The sequence below is a fragment of the Acanthaster planci genome, linkage group LG03 (genome assembly GCF_054643075.1).
Source record: "Acanthaster planci isolate LZ-2023a linkage group LG03, COTS_SCS, whole genome shotgun sequence".
Taxonomy (NCBI): domain Eukaryota; kingdom Metazoa; phylum Echinodermata; class Asteroidea; order Valvatida; family Acanthasteridae; genus Acanthaster; species Acanthaster planci.
In genome coordinates, this window is record NC_141779.1 from 8,955,763 (window position 1) to 8,979,846 (window position 24,084).

The 24,084-nt window shown below is 39.2% G+C and overlaps 2 long non-coding RNA genes across 6 annotated transcripts in view; both read left to right on the forward strand.

Annotated features, from left to right (window-relative positions):
- The window catches only part of LOC110989101 (uncharacterized), a 52,600-nt gene extending 30,492 nt beyond the window's left edge, over positions 1 to 22,108 (forward strand). The window contains exon 8 of the long non-coding RNA XR_015424876.1: positions 18,903 to 22,108. This is a non-coding gene — a long non-coding RNA (uncharacterized LOC110989101). The remainder of the gene's footprint in view (positions 1 to 18,902) is intronic.
- An 829-nt stretch (positions 22,109 to 22,937) lies between these two features.
- Positions 22,938 to 24,084, forward strand: part of LOC110990708 (uncharacterized) — an 83,190-nt gene continuing 82,043 nt past the window's right edge. For all 5 annotated transcript variants that reach the window (XR_015424898.1, XR_015424891.1, XR_015424890.1 and 2 more), the window contains exon 1: positions 22,938 to 23,105. This is a non-coding gene — a long non-coding RNA (uncharacterized LOC110990708). The remainder of the gene's footprint in view (positions 23,106 to 24,084) is intronic.

The following is a 24,084-nucleotide window of genomic DNA, read 5'->3' on the forward strand; positions in this document are numbered from 1 at the left end:
TCACCTGAAAGGCCACATGTTCCTCTATCCATTCATATAAGTTTCATATCCTTACTTGCACTTTATAGGGAAATATCTGCAAAAGGAAGTGCGAGTTCTTGTCTGACTGCTTGATTGTTTTGCGGAATTCTGACTTTGCGGTATACCGGGTCGTGTACTTGCACAGAGAATGCTTCATATATATTTGAGCATAAAAGGTCTTAAAACTATCTAAACATTGCAATTTCTTTGTCACCTGAAAGGGCACATGTTCCTCTATCTATTCATATAAGTTTCATATCCTTACTTGCACTAGTTAGGGAAATATCTGCAAAAGGAAGTGGTAATTGTTGTCCAACTGCCTCCTATTTTTACGCAATTCTGGCTTCGTCTGCGCTATACCGGTCCTGTTCCCGCACAGTGTAGGATTCATATAATCGAACATGAAAGATCTGAGAATTATCTAAATCTTGCAATCTTGGTGTCATCCAAACGGCCACATGTTCCTCTATCTATTCATATAAGTTTCATATCCATACTTGCAGTAGATAGGGAAATATCTGCAAAAGGAAGTGCGAGTTCTTGTCTGACTGCTTGATTTTTTTGCGTAATTCTGACTTTGCGGTATACCGGGTCGTGTACTTGCACAGAGAATGCTTCATATATATTTGAGCATAAAAAGTTTTAGAATTATCTAAGCATGGCAATTTCTGTGTCACCTGAAAGGGCACATGTTCCTCTATCCTTTCATATAAGTTTCATATCCTTACTTGCACTAGTTAGGGAAATATCTGCAAAAGGAAGTGCGAGTTGTTGTCCAACTGCCTCCTATTTTTACGCAATTCTGGCTTCGTCTGCGCTATACCGGTCCTGTCCCCGCACACTGTATATAACCGAACATGAAAGATCTGAGAATTATCTATTTCTTGCAATTTTTGTGTCATCCAAATGGCCACATGTTCCTCTATCTATTCATATAAGTTTCATATCCTTACTTGCACTTTATAGGGAAATATCTGCAAAAGGAAGTGCGAGTTCTTGTCTGACTGCTTGATTGTTTTGCGTAATTCTGACTTTGCGGTATACCGGGTCGTGTACTTGCACAGAGAATGCTTCATATATCCTTGAGCATAAAAGGTCTTAAATTTATCTAAACATGGCAATTTCTGTGTCACCTGAAAGGGCTCATGTTCCTCTATCCATTCATATAAGTTTCATATCCTTACTTGCACTTTATAGGGAAATATCTGCAAAAGGAAGTGCGAGTTCTTGTCTGACTGCTTGATTGTTTTGCGGAATTCTGACTTTGCGGTATACCGGGTCGTGTACTTGCACAGAGAATGCTTCATATATATTTGAGCATAAAAGGTCTTAAAACTATCTAAACATTGCAATTTCTTTGTCACCTGAAAGGGCACATGTTCCTCTATCCATTCATATAAGTTTCATATCCTCACTTGCACTAGTTAGGGAAATATCTGCAAAAGGAAGTGCAAGTTGTTGTCCAACTGCCTCCAATTTTTACGCAATTCTGGCTTCGTCTGCGCTGTACCGGTCCTGTTCCCGCACAGTGTAGGATTCATATAATCGAACATGAAAGATCTGAGAATTATCTAAATCTTGCAATCTTGGTGTCATCCAAACGGCCTCATGTTCCACTATCTATTCATATAAGTTTCATATCCATACTTGCAGTACATAGGGAAATATCTGCAAAAGGAAGTGCGAGTTCTTGTCTGACTGCTTGATTGTTTTGCGTAATTCTGACTCTGCGGTATACCGGGTCGTGTACTTGCACAGAGAATGCTTCATACATATTTGAGCATAAAAAGTCATAAATTTATCCAAGCATGGCAATTTCTGTGTCACCTCAAAGGGCACATGTTCCTCTATCAATTTATATAAGTTTCGTATCCTTACTTGCACTAGTTAGGGAAATATCTGCAAAAGGAAGTGCGAGTTGTTGTCCAACTGCCTCCTATTTTTACGCAATTCTGGCTTCGTCTGCGCTATACCGGTCCTGTCCCCGCACACTGTATATAATCGAACATGAAAGATCTGAGAATTATCTAATTTTTGCAATTTTTGTGTCACCTGAAAGGGCACATGTTCCTCTATCCATTCATATAAGTTTCATATCCATATTGGCAGTACAAAGGGAAATATCTGCAAAAGAAAGTGCGAGTTCTTTTCTGACTGCTTGATTTTTTTTGCGTAATTCTTACTTTGCCGTATACCAGGTCGTGTACTTGCACATAGAATGCTTCATATATACTTGAGCATAAAAGGTCTTAAAATTATCTAAACATGGCAATTTCTGTGTCACCTGAAAGGGCACATGTTCCTCTATCCATTCATATAAGTTTCATATCCTTACTTGCACTTTATAGGGAAATATCTGCAAAAGGAAGTGCGAGTTCTTGTCTGACTGCTTGATTGTTTTGCGTAATTCTGACTCTGCGGTATACCGGGTCGTGTACTTGCACAGAGAATGCTTCATATATATTTGAGCATAAAAAGTCATAAAATTATCTAAGCATGGCAATTTCTGTGTCACCTGAAAGGGCACATGTTCCTCTATCCATTCATATAAGTTTCATATCCTTACTTGCACTAGTTAGGGAAATATCTGCAAAAGGAAGTGCTAGTTGTTGTCCAACTGCCTCCTATTTTTACGCAATTCTGGCTTCGTCTGCGCTATACCGGTCCTGTTCCCGCACAGTGTAGGATTCATATAATCGAACATGAAAGATCTGAGAATTATCTAAATCTTGCAATCTTGGTGTCATCCAAACGGCCACATGTTCCTCTATCTATTCATATAAGTTTCATATCCATACTTGCAGTAGATAGGGAAATATCTGCAAAAGGAAGTGCGAGTTCTTGTCTGACTGCTTGATTGTTTTGCGTAATTCTGACTCTGCGGTATACCGGGTCGTGTACTTGCACAGAGAATGCTTCATATATATTTGAGCATAAAAAGTCTTAGAATTATCTAAACATGGCCATTTCTGTGTCACCTGAAAGGGCACATGTTCCTCTATCCATTCATATAAGTTTCATATCCTTACTTGCACTAGTTAGGGAAATATCTGCAAAAGGAAGTGCGAGTTGTTGTCCAACTGCCTCCTATTTTTACGCAATTCTGGCTTCGTCTGCGCTATACCGGTCCTGTCCCCGCACACTGTATATAACCGAACATGAAAGATCTGAGAATTATCTAATTCTTGCAATTTTTGTGTCATCCAAACGGCCACATGTTCCTCTATCTATTCATATAAGTTTCATATCCTTACTTGCACTTTATAGGGAAATATCTGCAAAAGGAAGTGCGAGTTCTTGTCTGACTGCTTGATTGTTTTGCGTAATTCTGACTTTGCGGTATACCGGGTCGTGTACTTGCACAGAGAATGCTTCATATATCCTTGAGCATAAAAGGTCTTAAATTTATCTAAACATGGCAATTTCTGTGTCACCTGAAAGGGCACATGTTCCTCTATCCATTCATATAAGTTTCATATCCTTACTTGCACTTTATAGGGAAATATCTGCAAAAGGAAGTGCGAGTTCTTGTCTGACTGCTTGATTGTTTTGCGGAATTCTGACTTTGCGGTATACCGGGTCGTGTACTTGCACAGAGAATGCTTCATATATATTTGAGCATAAAAGGTCTTAAAACTATCTAAACATTGCAATTTCTTTGTCACCTGAAAGGGCACATGTTCCTCTATCCATTCATATAAGTTTCATATCCTCACTTGCACTAGTTAGGGAAATATCTGCAAAAGGAAGTGCAAGTTGTTGTCCAACTGCCTCCAATTTTTACGCAATTCTGGCTTCGTCTGCGCTATACCGGTCCTGTTCCCGCACAGTGTAGGATTCATATAATCGAACATGAAAGATCTGAGAATTATCTAAATCTTGCAATCTTGGTGTCATCCAAACGGCCACATGTTCCTCTATCTATTCATATAAGTTTCAAATCCATACTTGCAGTACATAGGGAAATATCTATTGTCCAACTGCCTCCTATTTTTACGCAATTCTGGCTTCGTCTGCGCTATACCGGTCCTGTCCCCGCACACTGTATATAACCGAACATGAAAGATCTGAGAATTATCTAATTCTTGCAATTTTTGTGTCATCCAAACGGCCACATGTTCCTCTATCTATTCATATAAGTTTCATATCCTTACTTGCACTTTATAGGGAAATATCTGCCAAAGGAAGTGCGAGTTCTTGTCTGACTGCTTGATTTTTTTGCGTAATTCTGACTTTGCGGTATACCGGGTCGTGTACTTGCAGAGAGAATGCTTCATATATACTTGAGCATAAAAGTATATTTGAGCATAAAAGGTCTTACAACTATCTAAACATGGCAATTTCTGTGTCACCTAAAAGGGCACATGTTCCTCTATCCATTCATATAAGTTTCATATCCTTACTTGCACTAGTGAGGGAAATATCTGCAAAAGGAAGTGCTAGTTGTTGTCCAACTGCCTCCTATTTTTACGCAATTCTGGCTTCGTCTGCGCTATACCGGTCCTGTTCCCGCACAGTGTAGGATTCATATAATCGAACATGAAAGATCTGAGAATTATCTAAATCTTGCAATCTTGGTGTCATCCAAACGGCCACATGTTCCTCTATCTATTCATATAAGTTTCATATCCATACTTGCAGTAGATAGGGAAATATCTGCAAAAGGAAGTGCGAGTTCTTGTCTGACTGCTTGATTTTTTTGCGTAATTCTGACTCTGCGGTATACCGGGTCGTGTACTTGCACAGAGAATGCTTCATATATATTTGAGCATAAAAAGTCATAAAATTATCTAAGCATTGCAATTTCTGTGTCACCTGAAAGGGCACATGTTCCTCTATCCATTCATATAAGTTTCATATCCTTACTTGCACTAGTTAGGGAAATATCTGCAAAAGGAAGTGCGAGTTGTTGTCCAACTGCCTCCTATTTTTACGCAATTCTGGCTTCGTCTGCGCTATACCGGTCCTGTCCCCGCACACTGTATATAATCGAACATGAAAGATCTGATAATTATCTAATTCTTGCAATTTTTGTGTCATCCAAAAGGCCACATGTTCCTCTATCTATTCATATAAGTTTCATATCCATACTTGCAGTAGATAGGGAAATATCTGCAAAAGAAAGTGCGAGTTCTTTTCTGACTGCTTGATTTTTTTTGCGTAATTCTGACTTTGCCGTATACCGGGTCGTGTACTTGCACAGAGAATGCTTCATATATACTTGAGCATAAAAGGTCTTAAAATTATCTAAACATGGCAATTTCTGTGTCACCTGAAAGGGCACATGTTCCACTATCTATTCATATAAGTTTCATATCCATACTTGCAGTACATAGGGAAATATCTGCAAAAGGAAGTGCGAGTTCTTGTCTGACTGCTTGATTGTTTTGCGTAATTCTGACTCTGCGGTATACCGGGTCGTGTACTTGCACAGAGAATGCTTCATATATATTTGAGCATAAAAAGTCATAAAATTATCCAAGCATCGCAATTTCTGTGTCACCTCAAAGGGCACATGTTCCTCTATCAATTTATATAAGTTTCGTATCCTTACTTGCACTAGTTAGGGAAATATCTGCAAAAGGAAGTGCGAGTTGTTGTCCAACTGCCTCCTATTTTTACGCAATTCTGGCTTCGTCTGCGCTATACCGGTCCTGTCCCCGCACACTGTATATAATCGAACATGAAAGATCTGAGAATTATCTAATTCTTGCAATTTTGGTGTCATCTAAAAGGCCACATGTTCCTCTATCTATTCATATAAGTTTCATATCCATACTTGCAGTAGATAGGGAAATATCTGCAAAAGAAAGTGCGAGTTCTTTTCTGACTGCTTGATTTTTTTTGCGTAATTCTGACTTTGCCGTATACCGGGTCGTGTACTTGCACAGAGAATGCTTCATATATATTTGAGCATAAAAGGTCTTAAAATTATCTAAACATGGCAATTTCTGTGTCACCTGAAAGGGCACATGTTCCTCTATCCATTCATATAAGTTTCATATCCTTACTTGCACTAGTTAGGGAAATATCTGCAAAAGGAAGTGCGAGTTGTTGTCCAACTGCCTCCTATTTTTACGCAATTCTGGCTTCGTCTGCGCTATACCGGTCCTGTCCCCGCACACTGTATATAATCGAACATGAAAGATCTGAGAATTATCTAAATCTTGCAATCTTGGTGTCATCCAAACGGCCACATGTTCCTCTATCTATTCATATAAGTTTCATATCCATACTTGCAGTAGATAGGGAAATATCTGCAAAAGGAAGTGCGAGTTCTTGTCTGACTGCTTGATTTTTTTTGCGTAATTCTGACTTTGCCGTATACCGGGTCGTGTACTTGCACAGAGAATGCTTCATATATACTTGAGCATAAAAGGTCTTAAAATTATCTAAACATGGCAATTTCTGTGTCACCTGAAAGGGCACATGTTCCACTATCTATTCATATAAGTTTCATATCCATACTTGCAGTACATAGGGAAATATCTGCAAAAGGAAGTGCGAGTTCTTGTCTGACTGCTTGATTGTTTTGCGTAATTCTGACTCTGCGGTATACCGGGTCGTGTACTTGCACAGAGAATGCTTCATATATATTTGAGCATAAAAGGTCTTAAAATTATCTAAACATTGCAATTTCTGTGTCACCTGAAAGGGCACATGTTCCTCTATCCATTCATATAAGTTTCATATCCTTACTTGCACTAGTTAGGGAAATATCTGCAAAAGGAAGTGCGAGTTGTTGTCCAACTGCCTCCTATTTTTACGCAATTCTGGCTTCGTCTGCGCTATACCGGTCCTGTCCCCGCACACTGTATATAATCGAACATGAAAGATCTGAGAATTATCTAATTTTTGCAATTTTTGTGTCATCCAAAAGGCCACATGTTCCTCTATCTATTCATATAAGTTTCATATCCATACTTGCAGTACAAAGGGAAATATCTGCAAAAGAAAGTGCGAGTTCTTGTCTGACTGCTTGATTTTTTTGCGTAATTCTGACTCTGCGATATACCGGGTCGTGTACTTGCACAGAGAATACTTCATATATATTTGAGCATAAAAGGTCTTAAAATTATCTAAACATGGCAATTCTGTGTCACCTGAGAGGCCACAGGTTCCTCTATCCATTCATATAAGTTTCCTATCCTTACTTGCCCTAGTTAGGGAAATACCTGCAAAAGGAAGTGCGAGTTCTTGTCTGACTGCTTAATGTTTTTGCGTAATTCTGACTCTGCGATATACCGGGTCGTGTACTTGCACAGAGAATACTTCATATATATTTGAGCATAAAAAGTTTTAGAATTATCTAAGCATGGCAATTTCTGTGTCACCTGAAAGGGCACATGTTCCTCTGTCCATTCATATAAGTTTCATATCCTCACTTGCACTAGTTAGGGAAATATCTGCAAAAGGACGTGCAAGTTGTTGTCCAACTGCGTCCAATTTTTACGCAATTCTGGCTTCGTCTGCACTGTACCGGTCCTGTTCCCGCACAGTGTAGGATTCATATAATCGAACATGAAAGATCTGAGAATTATCTAATTCTTGCAATTTTTGTGTCATCCAAACGGCCACATGTTCCTCTATCTATTCATATAAGTTTCATATCCATACTTGCAGTACATAGGGAAATATCTGCAAAAGGAAGTGCGAGTTCTTGTCTGACTGCTTGATTGTTTTGCGTAATTCTGACTTTGCGGTATACCGGGTAGTGTACTTGCAGAGAGAATGCTTCATATATATTTGAGCATAAAAAGTCTTAAAATTATCTAAACATTGCAATTTCTGTGTCACCTGAAAGGGCACATGTTCCTCTATCCATTCATATAAGTTTCATATCCTTACTTGCACTTTATAGGGAAATATCTGCAAAAGGAAGTGGGAGTTCTTTTCTGACTGCTTGATTGTTTTGCGTTATTTTGACTTTGCGGTATACCGGGTCGTATACTTGCACAGAGAATGCTTCATATATATTTGAGCATAAAAGGTCTTAAAATGATCTAAACATTGCAATTTCTTTGTCACCTGAAAGGGCACATGTTCCTCTATCCATTTATATAAGTTTCATATCCTTACTTGCACTAGTTAGGGAAATATCTGCAAAAGGAAGTGCGAGTTCTTGTCTGACTGCTTGATTGTTTTGCGTAATTCTTACTCTGCGGTATACCGGGTCGTGTACTTGCACAGAGAATGCTTCATATATATTTGAGCATAAAAGGTCTTAAAATTATCTAAACATTGCAATTTCTTTGTCACCTGAAAGGGCACATGTTCCTCTATCCATTCATATAAGTTTCATATCCTTACTTGCACTAGTTAGGGAAATATCTGCAAAAGGAAGTGCGAGTTGTTGTCCAACTGCCTCCTATTTTTACGCAATTCTGGCTTCGTCTGCGCTATACCGGTCCTGTCCCCGCACACTGTATATAACCGAACATGAAAGATCTGAGAATTATCTAATTTCTGCAATTTTTGTGTCATATAAAAGGCCACATGTTCCTCTATCTATTCATATAAGTTTCATATCCATACTTGCAGTAGATAGGGAAATATCTGCAAAAGGAAGTGCGAGTTCTTGTCTGACTGCTTGATTTTTTTGCGTAATTCTGACTCTGCGGTATACCGGGTCGTGTACTTGCACAGAGAATGCTTCATATATATTTGAGCATAAAAGGTCTTAAAATTATCTAAACATGGCAATTTCTGTGTCACCTGAAAGGGCACATGTTCCTCTATCCATTCATATAAGTTTCATATCCTTACTTGCACTTTATAGGGAAATATCTGCAAAAGGAAGTGCGAGTTCTTGTCTGACTGCTTGATTGTTTTGCGTAATTCTGACTCTGCGGTATACCGGGTCGTGTACTGGCACAGAGAATGCTTCATATATATTTGAGCATAAAAAGTCATAAAATTATCTAAACATGGCAATTTCTATGTCACCTGAAATAGCACATGTTCCTCTATCCATTGATATAAGTTTCATATCCTTACTTGCACTAGTTAGGGAAATATCTGCAAAAGATAGTGCGAGTTGTTGTCCAACTGCCTCCTATTTTTACGCAATTCTGGCTTCGTCTGCGCTATACTGGTCCTCTCCCCGCACACTGTATATAATCGAACATGAAAGATCTGAGAATTATCTAAATCTTGCAATCTTGGTGTCATCCAAACGGCCACATGTTCCTCTATCTATTCATATAAGTTTCATATCCATACTTGCAGTAGATAGGGAAATATCTGCAAAAGGAAGTGCGAGTTTTTGTCTGACTGCTTGATTTTTTTTGCGTAATTCTGACTTTGCAGTATGCCGGGCCGTGTACTTGCACAGAGAATGCTTCATATATATTTGAGCATAAAAGGTCTTAAAATTATCTAAACATGGCAATTTCTGTGTCACCTGAAAGGGCACATGTTCCTCTATCCATTCATATAAGTTTCATATCCTTACTTGCACTAGTTAGGGAAATATCTGCAAAAGGAAGTGCGAGTTGTTGTCCAACTGCCTCCTATTTTTACGCAATTCTGGCTTCGTCTGCGCTATACCGGTCCTGTCCCCGCACACTGTATATAATCGAACATGAAAGATCTGAGAATTATCTAAATCTTGCAATTTTTGTGTCATCCAAACGGCCACATGTTCCTCTATCTATTCATATAAGTTTCATATCCATACTTGCAGTAGATAGGGAAATATCTGCAAAAGAAAGTGCGAGTTCTTTTCTGACTGCTTGATTTTTTTTGCGTAATTCTGACTTTGCCGTATACCGGGTCGTGTACTTGCACAGAGAATGCTTCATATATACTTGAGCATAAAAGGTCTTAAAATTATCTAAACATGGCAATTTCTGTGTCACCGGAAAGGGCACATGTTCCTCTATCCATTCATATAAATTTCTTATCCTTACTTGCACTTTATAGGGAAATATCTGCAAAAGGAAGTGCGAGTTCTTGTCTGACTGCTTGATTGTTTTGCGTAATTCTGACTCTGCGGTATACCGGGTCGTGTACTGGCACAGAGAATGCTTCATATATATTTGAGCATAAAAGGTCATAAAATTATCTAAGCATGGCAATTTTTGTGTCAACTGAAAGGGCACATGTTCCTCTATCCATTCATATAAGTTTCATATCCTTACTTGCACTAGTTAGGGAAATATCTGCAAAAGAAAGTGCGAGTTGTTGTCCAACTGCCTCCTATTTCTACGCAATTCTGGCTTCGTCTGCGCTATACCGGTCCTGTCCCCGCAAACTGTGTATAATCGAACATGAAAGATCTGAGAATTATCTAATTATTGCAATTTTGGTGTCATCCAAAAGGCCACATGTTCCTCTATCTATTCATATAAGTTTCATATCCATACTTGCAGTAGATAGGGAAATATCTGCAAAAGAAAGTGCGAGTTCTTTTCTGACTGCTTGATTTTTTTTGCGTAATTCTTACTTTGCCGTGTACCGGGTCGTGTACTTGCACAGAGAATGCTTCATATATATTTGAGCATAAAAGGTCTTACAATTATCTAAACATGACAATTTCTGTGTCACCTGAAAGGCCACATGTTCCTCTATCCATTCATATAAGTTTCATGTCCATACTTGCAGTATATAGGGAAATATCAGCAAAAGGAAGTGCAAGTTCTTGTCTGACTGCTTGATTTTTTTGCGTAATTCTGACTTTGCGGTATACCGGGTCGTGTACTTGCACAGAGAATGCTTCATATATATTTGAGCATAAAAAGTCTTAAAATTATCTAAGCATAGCAATTTCTGTGTCACCTGAAAGGGCACATGTTCCTCTGTCCATTCATATAAGTTTCATATCCTTACTTGCACTAGTTAGGGAAATATCTGCAAAAGGAAGTGCAAGTTGTTGTCCAACTGCCTCCAATTTTTACGCAATTCTGGCTTCGTCTGCGCTGTACCGGTCCTGTTCCCGCACAGTGTAGGATTCATATAATCGAACATGAAAGATCTGAGAATTATCTAATTCTTGCAATTTTTGTGTCATCCAAACGGCCTCATGTTCCTCTATCTATTCATATAAGTTTCATATCCATACTTGCAGTACATAGGGAAATATCTGCAAAAGGAAGTGCGAGTTCTTGTCTGACTGCTTGATTGTTTTGCGTAATTCTGACTCTGCGGTATACCGGGTCGTGTACTTGCACAGAGAATGCTTCATATATATTTGAGCATAAAAACTCTTAGAATTATCTAAACATTGCAATTTCTGTGTCAACTGAAAGGGCACATGTTCCTCTATCCATTCATATAAGTTTCATATCCTTACTTGCACTAGTTAGGGAAATATCTGCAAAAGGAAGTGCGAGTTCTTGTCTGACTGCTTGATTTTTTTTGCGTAATTCTGACTTTGCGGTATACCGGGTCGTGTACTTGCACAGAGAATGCTTCATATATATTTGAGCATAAAAGGTCTTAAAATTATCTAAACATTGCAATTTCTTTGTCACCTGAAAGGGCACATGTTCCTCTATCCATTCATATAAGTTTCATATCCTTACTTGCACTAGTTAGGGAAATATCTGCAAAAGGAAGTGCGAGTTGTTGTCCAACTGCTTGATTGTTTTTTGTAATTCTGACTTTGCGGTATATCGGGTCGTGTACTTGCACAGAGAATGCTTCATATATATTTGAGCATAAAAGGTCTTAAAGTTATCTAAACATTGCAATTTCTTTGTCACCTGAAAGGGCACATGTTCCTCTATCCATTCATATAAGTTTCATATCCTTACTTGCACTAGTTAGGGAAATATCTGCAAAAGGAAGTGCGAGTTGTTGTCCAACTGCCTCCTATTTTTACGCAATTCTGGCTTCGTCTGCGCTATACCAGTCCTGTCCCCGCACACTGTATATAACCGAACATGAAAGATCTGAGAATTATCTAATTTCTGCAATTTTTGTGTCATCCAAACGGCCACATGTTCCTCTACCTATTCATATAAGTTTCATATCCATACTTGCAGTAGATAGGGAAATATCTGCAAAAAGAAGTGTGAGTTCTTGTCTTACTGCTTGATTTTTTTGCGTAATTCTGACTTTGCGGTTTACCGGGTCGTGTAGTTGCACAGAGAATGCTTCCTATATATTTGAGCATAAAAGGTCTTACAATTATCTAAACATGGCAATTTCTGTGTCACCTGAAAGGGCACATGTTCCTGTATCCATGCATATAAGTTTCATATCCTTACTTGCACTAGTTAGGGAAATATCTGCAAAAGGAAGTGCGAGTTCTTTTCTGACTTCTTGATTTTTTTTGCGTAATTCTGTTTTTGCGGTATACCGGGTCGTGTACTTGCACAGAGAATGCTTCATATATATTTGAGCATAAAAGGTCTTAAAATTATCTAAACATGGCAATTTCTGTGTCACCTGAAAGGCCACATGTTCCTTTATCCATTCATATAAGTTTGATATTCTTACTGGCACTAGTTAGGGAAATATCTGCAAAAGGAAGTGGTACTTGTTGTCCAACTGCCTCCTATTTTTACGCAATTCTGGCTTCGTCTGCGCTATACCGGTCCTGTCCCCGCACACTGTATATAATCGAACATGAAAGATCTGAGAATTATCTAAATCTTGCAATTTTTGTGTCATCCAAACGGCCACATGTTCCTCTATCTATTCATATAAGTTTCATATCCATACTTGCAGTAGATAGGGAAATATCTGCAAAAGGAAGTGCGAGTTCTTGTCTGACTGCTTGATTTTTTTTTGCGTAATTCTGACTTTGCGGTATACCGGGTCGTGTACTTGCACAGAGAATGCTTCATATATATTTGAGCATAAAAGGTCTTAAAATTATCTAAACATGGCAATTTCTGTGTCACCTGAAAGGGCACATGTTCCTCTATCCATTCATATAAGTTTCATATCCTTACTTGCACTAGTTAGGGAAATATCTGCAAAAGGAAGTGCGAGTTGTTGTCCAACTGCCTCCTATTTTTACGCAATTCTGGCTTCGTCTGCGCTATACCGGTCCTGTTCCCGCACAGTGTAGGATTCATATAATCGAACATGAAAGATCTGAGAATTATCTAAATCTTGCAATTTTTGTGTCATCCAAACGGCCACATGTTCCTCTATCTATTCATATAAGTTTCATATCCATACTTGCAGTAGATAGGGAAATATCTGCAAAAGGAAGTGCGAGTTCTTGTCTGACTGCTTGATTTTTTTTGCGTAATTCTGACTTTGCGGTATACCGGGTCGTGTACTTGCACAGAGAATGCTTCATATATATTTGAGCATAAAAGGTCTTAAAATTATCTAAACATGGCAATTTCTGTGTCACCTGAAAGGGCACATGTTCCTCTATCCATTCATATAAGTTTCATATCCTTACTTGCACTAGTTAGGGAAATATCTGCAAAAGGAAGTGCGAGTTGTTGTCCAACTGCCTCCTATTTTTACGCAATTCTGGCTTCGTCTGCGCTATACCGGTCCTGTTCCCGCACAGTGTAGGATTCATATAATCGAACATGAAAGATCTGAGAATTATCTAAATCTTGCAATTTTTGTGTCATCCAAACGGCCACATGTTCCTCTATCTATTCATATAAGTTTCATATCCATACTTGCAGTAGATAGGGAAATATCTGCAAAAGGAAGTGCGAGTTCTTGTCTGACTGCTTGATTTTTTTGCGTAATTCTGACTTTGCGGTATACCGGGTCGTGTACTTGCACAGAGAATGCTTCATATATATTTGAGCATAAAAGGTCTTAAAATTATCTAAACATGGCAATTTCTGTGTCACCTGAAAGGGCACATGTTCCTCTATCCATTCATATAAGTTTCATATCCTTACTTGCACTAGTTAGGGAAATATCTGCAAAAGGAAGTGCGAGTTGTTGTCCAACTGCCTCCTATTTTTACGCAATTCTGGCTTCGTCTGCGCTATACCGGTCCTGTTCCCGCACAGTGTAGGATTCATATAATCGAACATGAAAGATCTGAGAATTATCTAAATCTTGCAATTTTTGTGTCATCCAAACGGCCACATGTTCCTCTATCTATTCATATAAGTTTCATATCCATACTTGCAGTAGATAGGGAAATATCTGCAAAAGGAAGTGCGAGTTCTTGTCTGACTGCTTGATTTTTTTGCGTAATTCTGACTTTGCGGTATACCGGGTCGTGTACTTGCACAGAGAATGCTTCCTATATATTTGAGCATAAAAGGTCTTACAATTATCTAAACATGGCAATTTCTGTGTCACCTGAAAGGCCACATGTTCCTCTATCCATGCATATAAGGTTCATATCCTTACTTGCACTAGTTAGGGAAATATCTGCAAAAGGAAGTGCTAGTTGTTGTCCAACTGCCTCCTATTTTTACGCAATTCTGGCTTCGTCTGCGCTATACCGGTCCTGTTCCCGCACAGTGTAGGATTCATATAATCGAACATGAAAGATCTGAGAATTATCTAAATCTTGCAATTTTTGTGTCATCCAAACGGCCACATGTTCCTCTATCCATTCATATAAGTTTCATATCCATACTTGCAGTAGATAGGGAAATATCTGCAAAAGGAAGTGCGAGTTCTTGTCTGACTGCTTGATTTTTTTTGCGTAATTCTGACTTTGCGGTATACCGGGTCGTGTACTTGCACAGAGAATGCTTCATATATATTTGAGCATAAAAGGTCTTACAATTATCTAAACATGGCAATTTCTGTGTCACCTGAAAGGGCACATGTTCCTCTATCCATTCATATAAGTTTCATATCCTTACTTGCACTAGTTAGGGAAATATCTGCAAAAGGAAGTGCGAGTTGTTGTCCAACTGCCTCCTATTTTTACGCAATTCTGGCTTCGTCTGCGCTATACCGGTCCTGTTCCCGCACAGTGTAGGATTCATATAATCGAACATGAAAGATCTGAGAATTATCTAAATCTTGCAATCTTGGTGTCATCCAAACGGCCACATGTTCCTCTATCTATTCATATAAGTTTCATATCCATACTTGCAGTAGATAGGGAAATATCTGCAAAAGGAAGTGCGAGTTCTTGTCTGACTGCTTGATTTTTTTGCGTAATTCTGACTTTGCCGTATACCGGGTTGTGTACTTGCACAGAGAATGCTTCATATATATTTGAGCATAAAAGGTCTTACAATTATCTAAACATGGCAATTTCTGTGTCACCTGAAAGGGCACATGTTCCTCTATCCATTCATATAAGTTTCATATCCTTACTTGCACTAGTTAGGGAAATATCTGCAAAAGGAAGTGCGAGTTGTTGTCCAACTGCCTCCTATTTTTACGCAATTCTGGCTTCGTCTGCGCTATGCCTGTCCTTTTCCCGCACACTGTATATAATCGAACATGAACGATCTGAAAATTATCTAATTCTTGCAATTTTTGTGTCATCCAAACGGCCACATGTTCCTCTATCTATTCATATAAGTTTCATATCCATACTTGCAGTAGATAGGGAAATATCTGCAAAAGGAAGTGCGAGTTTTTGTCTGACTGCTTGATTTTTTTTGCGTAATTCTGACTCTGCGGTATACCGGGTCGTGTACTTGCACAGAGAATGCTTCATATATATTTGAGCATAAAAGGTCTTAAAATTATCTAAACATGGCAATTTCTGTGTCACCTGAAAGGGCACATGTTCCTCTATCCATTCATATAAGTTTCATATCCTTACTTGCACTAGTTAGGGAAATATCTGCAAAAGGAAGTGCGAGTTGTTGTCCAACTGCCTCCTATTTTTACGCAATTCTGGCTTCGTCTGCGCTATACCGGTCCTGTTCCCGCACAGTGTAGGATTCATATAATCGAACATGAAAGATCTGAGAATTATCTAAATCTTGCAATCTTGGTGTCATCCAAACGGCCACATGTTCCTCTATCTATTCATATAAGATTAATATCCATACTTGCAGTAGATAGGGAAATATCTGCAAAAGGAAGTGCGAGTTCTTGTCTGACTGCTTAATTTTTTGCGTAATTCTGACTCTGCGGTATACCGGCTCGTGTACTTGCACAGAGAATGCTTCATATATATTTGAGCATAAAAGGTCTTAAAATTATCTAAACATGGCAATTTCTGTGTCACCTGAAAGGGCACATGTTCCTCTATCCATTCATATAAGTTTCATATCCTTACTTGCACTAGTTAGGGAAATATCTGCAAAAGGAAGTGCGAGTTGTTGTCCAACTGCCTCCTATTTTTACGCAATTCTGGCTTCGTCTGCGCTATGCCTGTCCTTTTCCCGCACACTGTATATAATCGAACATGAACGATCTGAAAATTATCTAATTCTTGCAATTTTTGTGTCATCCAAACGGCCACATGTTCCTCTATCTATTCATATAAGTTTCATATCCATACTTGCAGTAGATAGGGAAATATCTGCAAAAGGAAGTGCGAGTTCTTGTCTGACTGCTTGATTTTTTTGCGTAATTCTGACTCTGCGGTATACCGGGTCGTGTACTTGCACAGAGAATGCTTCCTATATATTTGAGCATAAAAGGTCTTAAAATTATCTAAACATGGCAATTTCTGTGTCACCTGAAAGGGCACATGTTCCTCTATCCATTCATATAAGTTTCATATCCTTACTTGCACTAGTTAGGGAAATATCTGCAAAAGGAAGTGCGAGTTGTTGTCCAACTGCCTCCTATTTCTATGCAATTCTGGCTTCGTCTGCGCTATACCGGTCCTGTCCCCGCACAGAAAATGCTTCGTATATTCGAGCATAAAAGGTGTAAAAACTGTAGGCAACTAAAAGAGGTTTGGGGCAAACTTCCTTTAATGTTGTTTTGCCAGAGATGACGTGCCAGTGCTTAAGAAGAGCTCTTTTGATATTTTTGTGTTTCACATGAGGATTGTGCGTTGTGGTGAAGACGAGTGGGAGTTCGTTTTGTTTTTCACTTTTCGCTCATTGTGAATCATAGATTCCCGTTGCCGGAAATCAATGGACTGCATCGATCTTTCAATTTTGGCTTTTATATAAAGCCTTGTTTTCAATAGTTTTTCTGCGAAACTTTGGGTATTTTTTAGAAAATCATTCCATTTGTTTGTATTTCTGGAATATCTCAGGATTTCTCCTTTGATAAAGCCGTGGAATACGTGTTGTGGATGGGATGAAGTTCTTTCCAGGTATTGGAGCGTTTCTGTTGGTTTCGTGAATACTTTCGTATCCAGGGTACCGTTCGCGAGGAAAAGTGGACCTTTGAAAATTGTAAGGTCCAGATAGGTAATGGAAGTTTCGGATGCCTCAAAAGTGAATTTGAGTCTAGGGTGCAGTTGATTCACGTGGTGAACAAATTGGGTGAAAGAATTGAGTTGGCCATTGTAGACGATGAGAATGTCGTCTCCGAATCTAGCCCAAAATAGGATTTTGTCCATGGGGGCTGAGATTTCCCACTCAAATTCATGTAAAGCTATGTGACAAATTTCTGGGCTTGCTACTGATCCCATTGCACATCCGATTTTCTGTCTGAAGAATTTACCTCCAAACTGAAAATGGTTGCAGCCTAGAACAAGTAATTGACGCACAATTCGGTGGTAACGTGATATGTGTGCACTAAAAGATGTTTTTTTTGCAGAATCTTTTTCACCGTCTTTAAGAAGGGCGCTCAATGTCAAGTGTTGAATCAATATATGTGTCATGAGATGTGCTAACAGGTCGTGCAGGCTTTGAAAAGGTAGGGGCCTACAGCTGCATCGATGAACTGAGCACGATAAAATGTTTAACTCATGATGTCTCAGTTCTGTTGCACTGACATGACTTAAACCAGGCTTAGGTCTACATGCATCATGCTTGTTAGAGTGATCACTATATACACGACTTTTGAAGGATTCATAAGTTTGAAATTTACGTTTACACCATGTAACTCCACATAGAAACTGATAATTTGCCAAGCTTCGATGAAATGAGAAGTGGTGCGTGTAAGCCTTCAATGATAGGCTCGTAAAACTGCACAGTTCGCATTTGTACGTAGGCGCGGCCTATGCCATACAAGTTACAATGCACAGCACTTGGCCTACACAACACCAAATACGCCGAAGTTGTACTGGGTGGATGTCATGCATACATGCAGTTGATGTGCATGTACATGTACTTAGGTGGCCCCCCTATCGCGCCTACAAGTACTACTGCAATACCAGTACGTGTACAGTGGCTGTGACTGCATGTACCATGTCGGTTAATGTCATACTCTTACGCATGGCATACGTGTACACCGCGCAGTTTCCCCGCCGGCCGCAACGCCTGATCTCGGCCTAATCTAATTAGAGAGTTGCCGTTTTTTTTCGCCAACTACCGAGACTGTTCGAACGAGAAAACGATCAATCTGAGTATTTATCTGAAATGTACCAAATAAAGCAAGTACCGTGCTCATCTGCTTAATATCTTGACGTCTTTTTGCCTGCAGTGGCTGAACAAGATGGCGGTGAAAAGGTTTGTTGGACAAAAGTTTCAGCGCGCGCGGTTGGATCAATCCCATAGTGCAATGTGAGCAGGAGTTTTTTCACGGTCTAGGCAGTAAAATGCATGGATAAGTTCATTACGGTACCTTCGCTGTTGATATTTACACACTTTTCATCGTAAAAAATATGGTAATTTGTACAGTGTACAAATTTAACCCCATCTCATTTACAGCATTAATTCCAATCATTCCCCCTCTCAATTCTGACATAGCTAAAGCTCCAATAGTCTAAATTTTCAAAGAAATCTGTTGCTAAATAGTCCACGCTTCAAATTGAAAAGGTATTTAGATATTTGGTCTTTTAGTTTGAGAGGTATTGAGTCTTTTTGTTGCTCTACCCTTAACTTAAAAATACATACATATTTCACCCCGACTCATTTGCTTCATTCTGATGTTTTCACCTCTTGGCTGAGAAGATCTACAAGATCCAGAAGGAGCTGCAGGAGAAGCGACAGAAGAGGATGCAGGAGACAGGAGGTACTGACGCATGAGACACCAGGCACTGATGCTGCCACTGGTGGCATCCCCATGACAGCAGCAGCGCTGCTGCCCCAGCCAGAGCCTCCCCACTAAAGGCCTAGAGCAGTATGTCCACTGGAAAAATGTAGCTCTTTCAACCAACCTCTATCAGAGTTATGCTGTACATAACTATATGGTCTTGAAGGTTTATTTTGGTGTCAGTGTTGCTTTGGCTCAGCAATGAAAAGTGGACTAGTAGAATGGGGCGTCAGGTTGGCGTAGTGACACTTTCACCACCTTCCACTTCTGTGAATCCAGCCCAGGTTAACATGTGGATTTTTCAGTCTTTACTTAACTTTGTGGGTTTTTCTCTATAATATTCGTGTGGAGTTTTTCCTTCCACTTCTAAAACTGAACACTATTCTCATATGTTTTCAGTTGTAATTTGAAGTTGTAGATCCTCACATTTCTCAAGTGGTTACTGGCAGCCCTTTGAAAAACATCCTGGAGATTATATTGCTACCATCAATAAATAAAGCTGGAATTTTTATTCTTATTGTTGTTGGAACTACACAGGGGAAATGGTATTGTTTACGGTAGCAGGGCCAGGTTCCCTTCAGTGTATTTCTAAATGTGGTCATAATACAGACTGGTCATTTGTGGTTCACTCAAGAAAGTCTGTACCTAAGTTAACATAAATTTGGCGTGTGATTTCTACTTACAGTTTTATTTCAATTCCAAACATCAGAACTTTTTTATGCATCACTGAATAATCAAGACCTTTTCTTTATTTGTAGTTTTCTGAAGGCTTTTATTTTACTTCATATTTGAACAGTGATGTCACCCATAGATCATCGTGCACTGATTTTTATGACTGCAGATGAATTGACTCAGAGTGTGTACAAAATGCAGATGTAAAACAAAAATTGTACGATGTAAACAACAAATAAAAGTGTAATGCAAATGTGAATTTTATGTTTTGAAACACATTCCATATCTCGGTATGCGGAATGAAGATGTCAGCTGTACTCGTGTTCAGTAAAGGTAACTAACTCCAGCATAAAATTGTATTTCTAAAAGGAGCTTAACTCATTAGGTGCTACTGGAAAATTTGTATCTCTTTTTTCTGCACACAACTGTCCTTGCTTATTGTCTTGGCCAGGACTTGAACAAACCTTTTGCCGCAAATAAATTAGATTGCTAATTTGATAGACAAACTAATAGATATTTACGTGCATGTAGATAGGGTCTGCTGCTTGCCAAAGAGAAGACAAATGGGAAGGTTCAACAGCAACTCCTAAACTTGAAGGTCCCTTTTCCTTTAATGACTGTCTCTTCGATGTGAGACCTTGCTTTTTCTAACACCAACGTGAAACCAGAACCATGCTTTGGTCACACATATTTTGCAGTAAAATGGGACTCATAAATTACATTTTCCCAGTTCTTTCTGAATAATCCGATGGAAACCCTCTCAGGCAGGCTGTTTTTGCATTTTGGGGGGAAAAGTCCTTTTTGGGGGCGTGGCTCGTATTGGGGTGAGGGGGGAGCTTTGCACCTTGGACCCATAGTCAATGACATTTTCACGCTTCTCTCTGAATACAACAGAAGCCAACGGATGGCAAAAGGCACCACAAAATGAGTGTTTGGTCATTTTGATTTTTTCCCCCGCCAGGCCGCTCTCACATGTCTCAACAGGTCAAAAGGTGGTCTCAGCTTAGCGCTGCCAGGGCTGGCCGGCCGGCCGGCCTAATAATAACAAGGTCAGACAGAAGGAAATAAACTATCTGTTGTGGCGTCAGCAATACAGCTCCAGACATGCCTCTGATCTCAAACGGCATCTCATTGGTCTAAATTCACTGGCCTGATTCACTAGTACAATAGGGGAGAGGGTATTTCTTCAGCACCAATGTAAAGTGGGGATTGTGTATGCAAACACATGCTAAGATATTTGACAGGGGATGTTTCAGACTAGCTTCAGTGACTGCCTGGGTGATCCCAAGATTGAACCCCCCTCTAAAAGTAGCAGCAGGAGGATTTAGGAGAAGTCACGGGGGCTTGGTTCGGTCATGTGCAGCATTTGGAAAAACAATCAGATCACGTGATTTGTGACGAAATGCTGGTCAACCTCTTTTAGGGAAGGGACAAGATATGCTCCTATTTTTATTTTTCTAAATCCACTTTGGATGTAACCATGATCTGGCCATCTGTAAACACAGGTAGGCCTACAAGCTAATGGTTTCAAACTTCAAGCAAACCTTGACTCGATCAACTCGACTGACTTATAAACATGTCAATGCTCGGTTTGTTTTGTTTTTCAAGCACGCACAAAGTCTGAGAAGTCTGTGGAGGCACACTGTTGTTGTATGTGAACTTGGCAGCCGTGCATATATGACCCTGTTGTAGTATGTACCACTCCATAGGCATGTCCCACATTGTTGAAAAGTATGAGGTTGTGGTAAGAAATGTGGTGCAAATACTCTTCAAATGACTCGTATAAATCAGTATTTATGGTATTTTGCTGTGTTAGTGGCCATATCTTACCTTTTTCAAGAGCTGAAATTTTGGGCCAAAAATTATACCCACCTGCAAGTGGACAAAAGGAAAGGGTTGGAAAATTTGAGAAGTAAATTGCTATTCATGTTTCTTCATTTCCACTTGTTTGATTTTTTTTCATAAACAGAAGATTCACTATCCGATTTGCCGTACATGGTCTTGAAAGTCACAGATTTGAGTCTTAAGATGGCAACACCTTGCGATAGAAGAATAAAAGTAGAAAGCTTTTTAAGGCTTTAGTACTGAACAGGTTCAGTCTCCCTCAGGAAACTTCTAAGTGCCTTTGGTCTACGAATTTTGTGTTCCAAAATGGTCCATCATAGATAGGCTTGTTTATGTGTCAGGCTTGTGTAAAATAAATACAAGCCCTTTGCATTTTAGATTTTTGGAGAAATATGAATTAGGGAGAGTACAGATTTGATCGTGTGGCCTGTTCTACTTCACTCAATGTCAATACGTTTGAGACAAATCTAGGGAATTTGTGTGTACTAAATGATTTTGAAGTCTAGATGATTATTCCATGTACTTTTTGTTACTCCTGTAATCAGTGTAATAGTCGGAGAATTTTAATTGAATGAAATAAAATATGTGGCCTGAGACAATAATGATATGTCCATGATTTGAACTGCACTTTATTACTCCTTTTTTCAACTTTCTGTTCTTCTTAAGTTACTTGTATTTGTGTAAGAAACCTGGAAGTCATGCCTTATGGATTACTCTCAATGAAAAGTGCTCCGGAAATTTAAGAAGCCATTTAAGGAAAACGGATTTAATGAGGACACCCCTAGGAATATGAAGTTTTTTAAGGTATAGCTCATATTTTTTTTCCTGAATGAGAGAATAAGATGAAAAATTTAGTTCTTTGATTTACACTGAATTATATTGTGGAAATAGTTCATTTTCTGAAACGGTTCTTGAAATGGGATGGGGGAGGGCACTGCATTCATCAGAATTAAACTAAAAAAAATAATGGTAGAAGGGTGTTATAGCTGAGGTATTTTCGAGCAATTTAATTTGGTTTGATTTACTCTCTTTTCCCTAATATAAAAACTGTGATTTAGAAACAAAAAAAGATAGAGGGCTCTCAGATTTGGAAAAATGTTCAAAGAAACCCTAGTTAGTTGCAAAAGCAAGGATAACGCCAAACAGTTTCAAAACAGTGGTCCCAAATCCCATTCGGATTTTCACCCACTTTTTTCTTTCTTTCCCCAGGAGGAGATGGGGAACACCCCTCTCTCTTGTAACGTGCACATGCACGAACTTGAGAGCGCACCTCTTGTACTACTCGACCTCCAAGTCACTGCTCTGTGTACATGTACATTTACGTTGTGTGTAGTGACTCGGACCATAGACCTGGAGGAGAAAATGCTTTGACGTACTTGAAGCTCAAGTAGTCTAGTTGGCGCAACTGGTCCTTTCCGATTGAGGGCGCTGTACGTAGTCATGTCCCGCGACGATTATGCTGTCTTCGAAGTTTTACTTCTCACGTTTTATAAAACCTCAATTCACGATTTTCACCTCAAAAAGGACGTCATTGGTGAAGCGTGGGACATCCTATGGTACCATTTTTCTACATGAACAACTCAAAAGATGGTCAACTGATGCAGGTACGTTGAAAACCACTTTTTGTTTTTAGGAATTGCTAACGTTTTGACACAGTATGGTGCACTTTGCCTAGTCGGTGCTGAGGCCCACCGTCCATGCCTACTGTTTACTGCGCACCGGAGTAAGGCACACGTCAAACTATTGAGCAAGCAATGTTTGGTGTCAGTCATTTGTAAAAATGTACATGCAGGACTAACCTTACCTAGCCCAGTGGATGTCGTCTACAATACAGTGGATATGTACGGTACTTCCATTAGGTATGAAACCCAAAAACTAAAAATGCTTAAAAATGTATAAAATTATGTAAAGCTTAAAACCAGAGAAAAATCAGTGGTACAGACTGTAAGGACTAAGGTCATACAATGTTTCTATTGGGAGTATGGGGAGTTACAACCCTTTGAAGTTTCAAAGTCATCAGACTTCTGTCGGGCATTTTGCTGTCACAGGCAGACCCAAGTACATTCTACACATGCATTGTTTAAAATGTGGATCACGAATTGCACACTAAAAACGCTTTATTTCTACTGGAAAGAATAGGTAGCCTACATGTACGGGTATGACAATACAGGCCATTTGATGTTGTAGGGACTGTTGTAATACTGCGCATCACAACTGCGCACATGTACAGGTGTATTTTCCCATTCACAAATTTCGGCAATCGCCGTCTCATGTTTCTGCTTTTGCATTCTGGGATAGCTTGATGTTCCCACGTCACGTGGTGGTGTATTTTTGTTATACATTGATAGTAGCTGTTCAATATCGAAATCCACATGAAAATCGGCTGATTTTTTAGCAAAAAATGCCAATGTTCAGGTAAGGAACTAGATTTTTTCTTGGTTTTAGGGTGAAGGGGGTGTGTGAATGCTGATGAATGCATTTTTAATCAATAGAACGGCATCGAAACTACACGTACATGAAACAGCTTACATGTACATGTACCTCACATGGGTATAGTATATGTACTGTACATCGCATGCGATC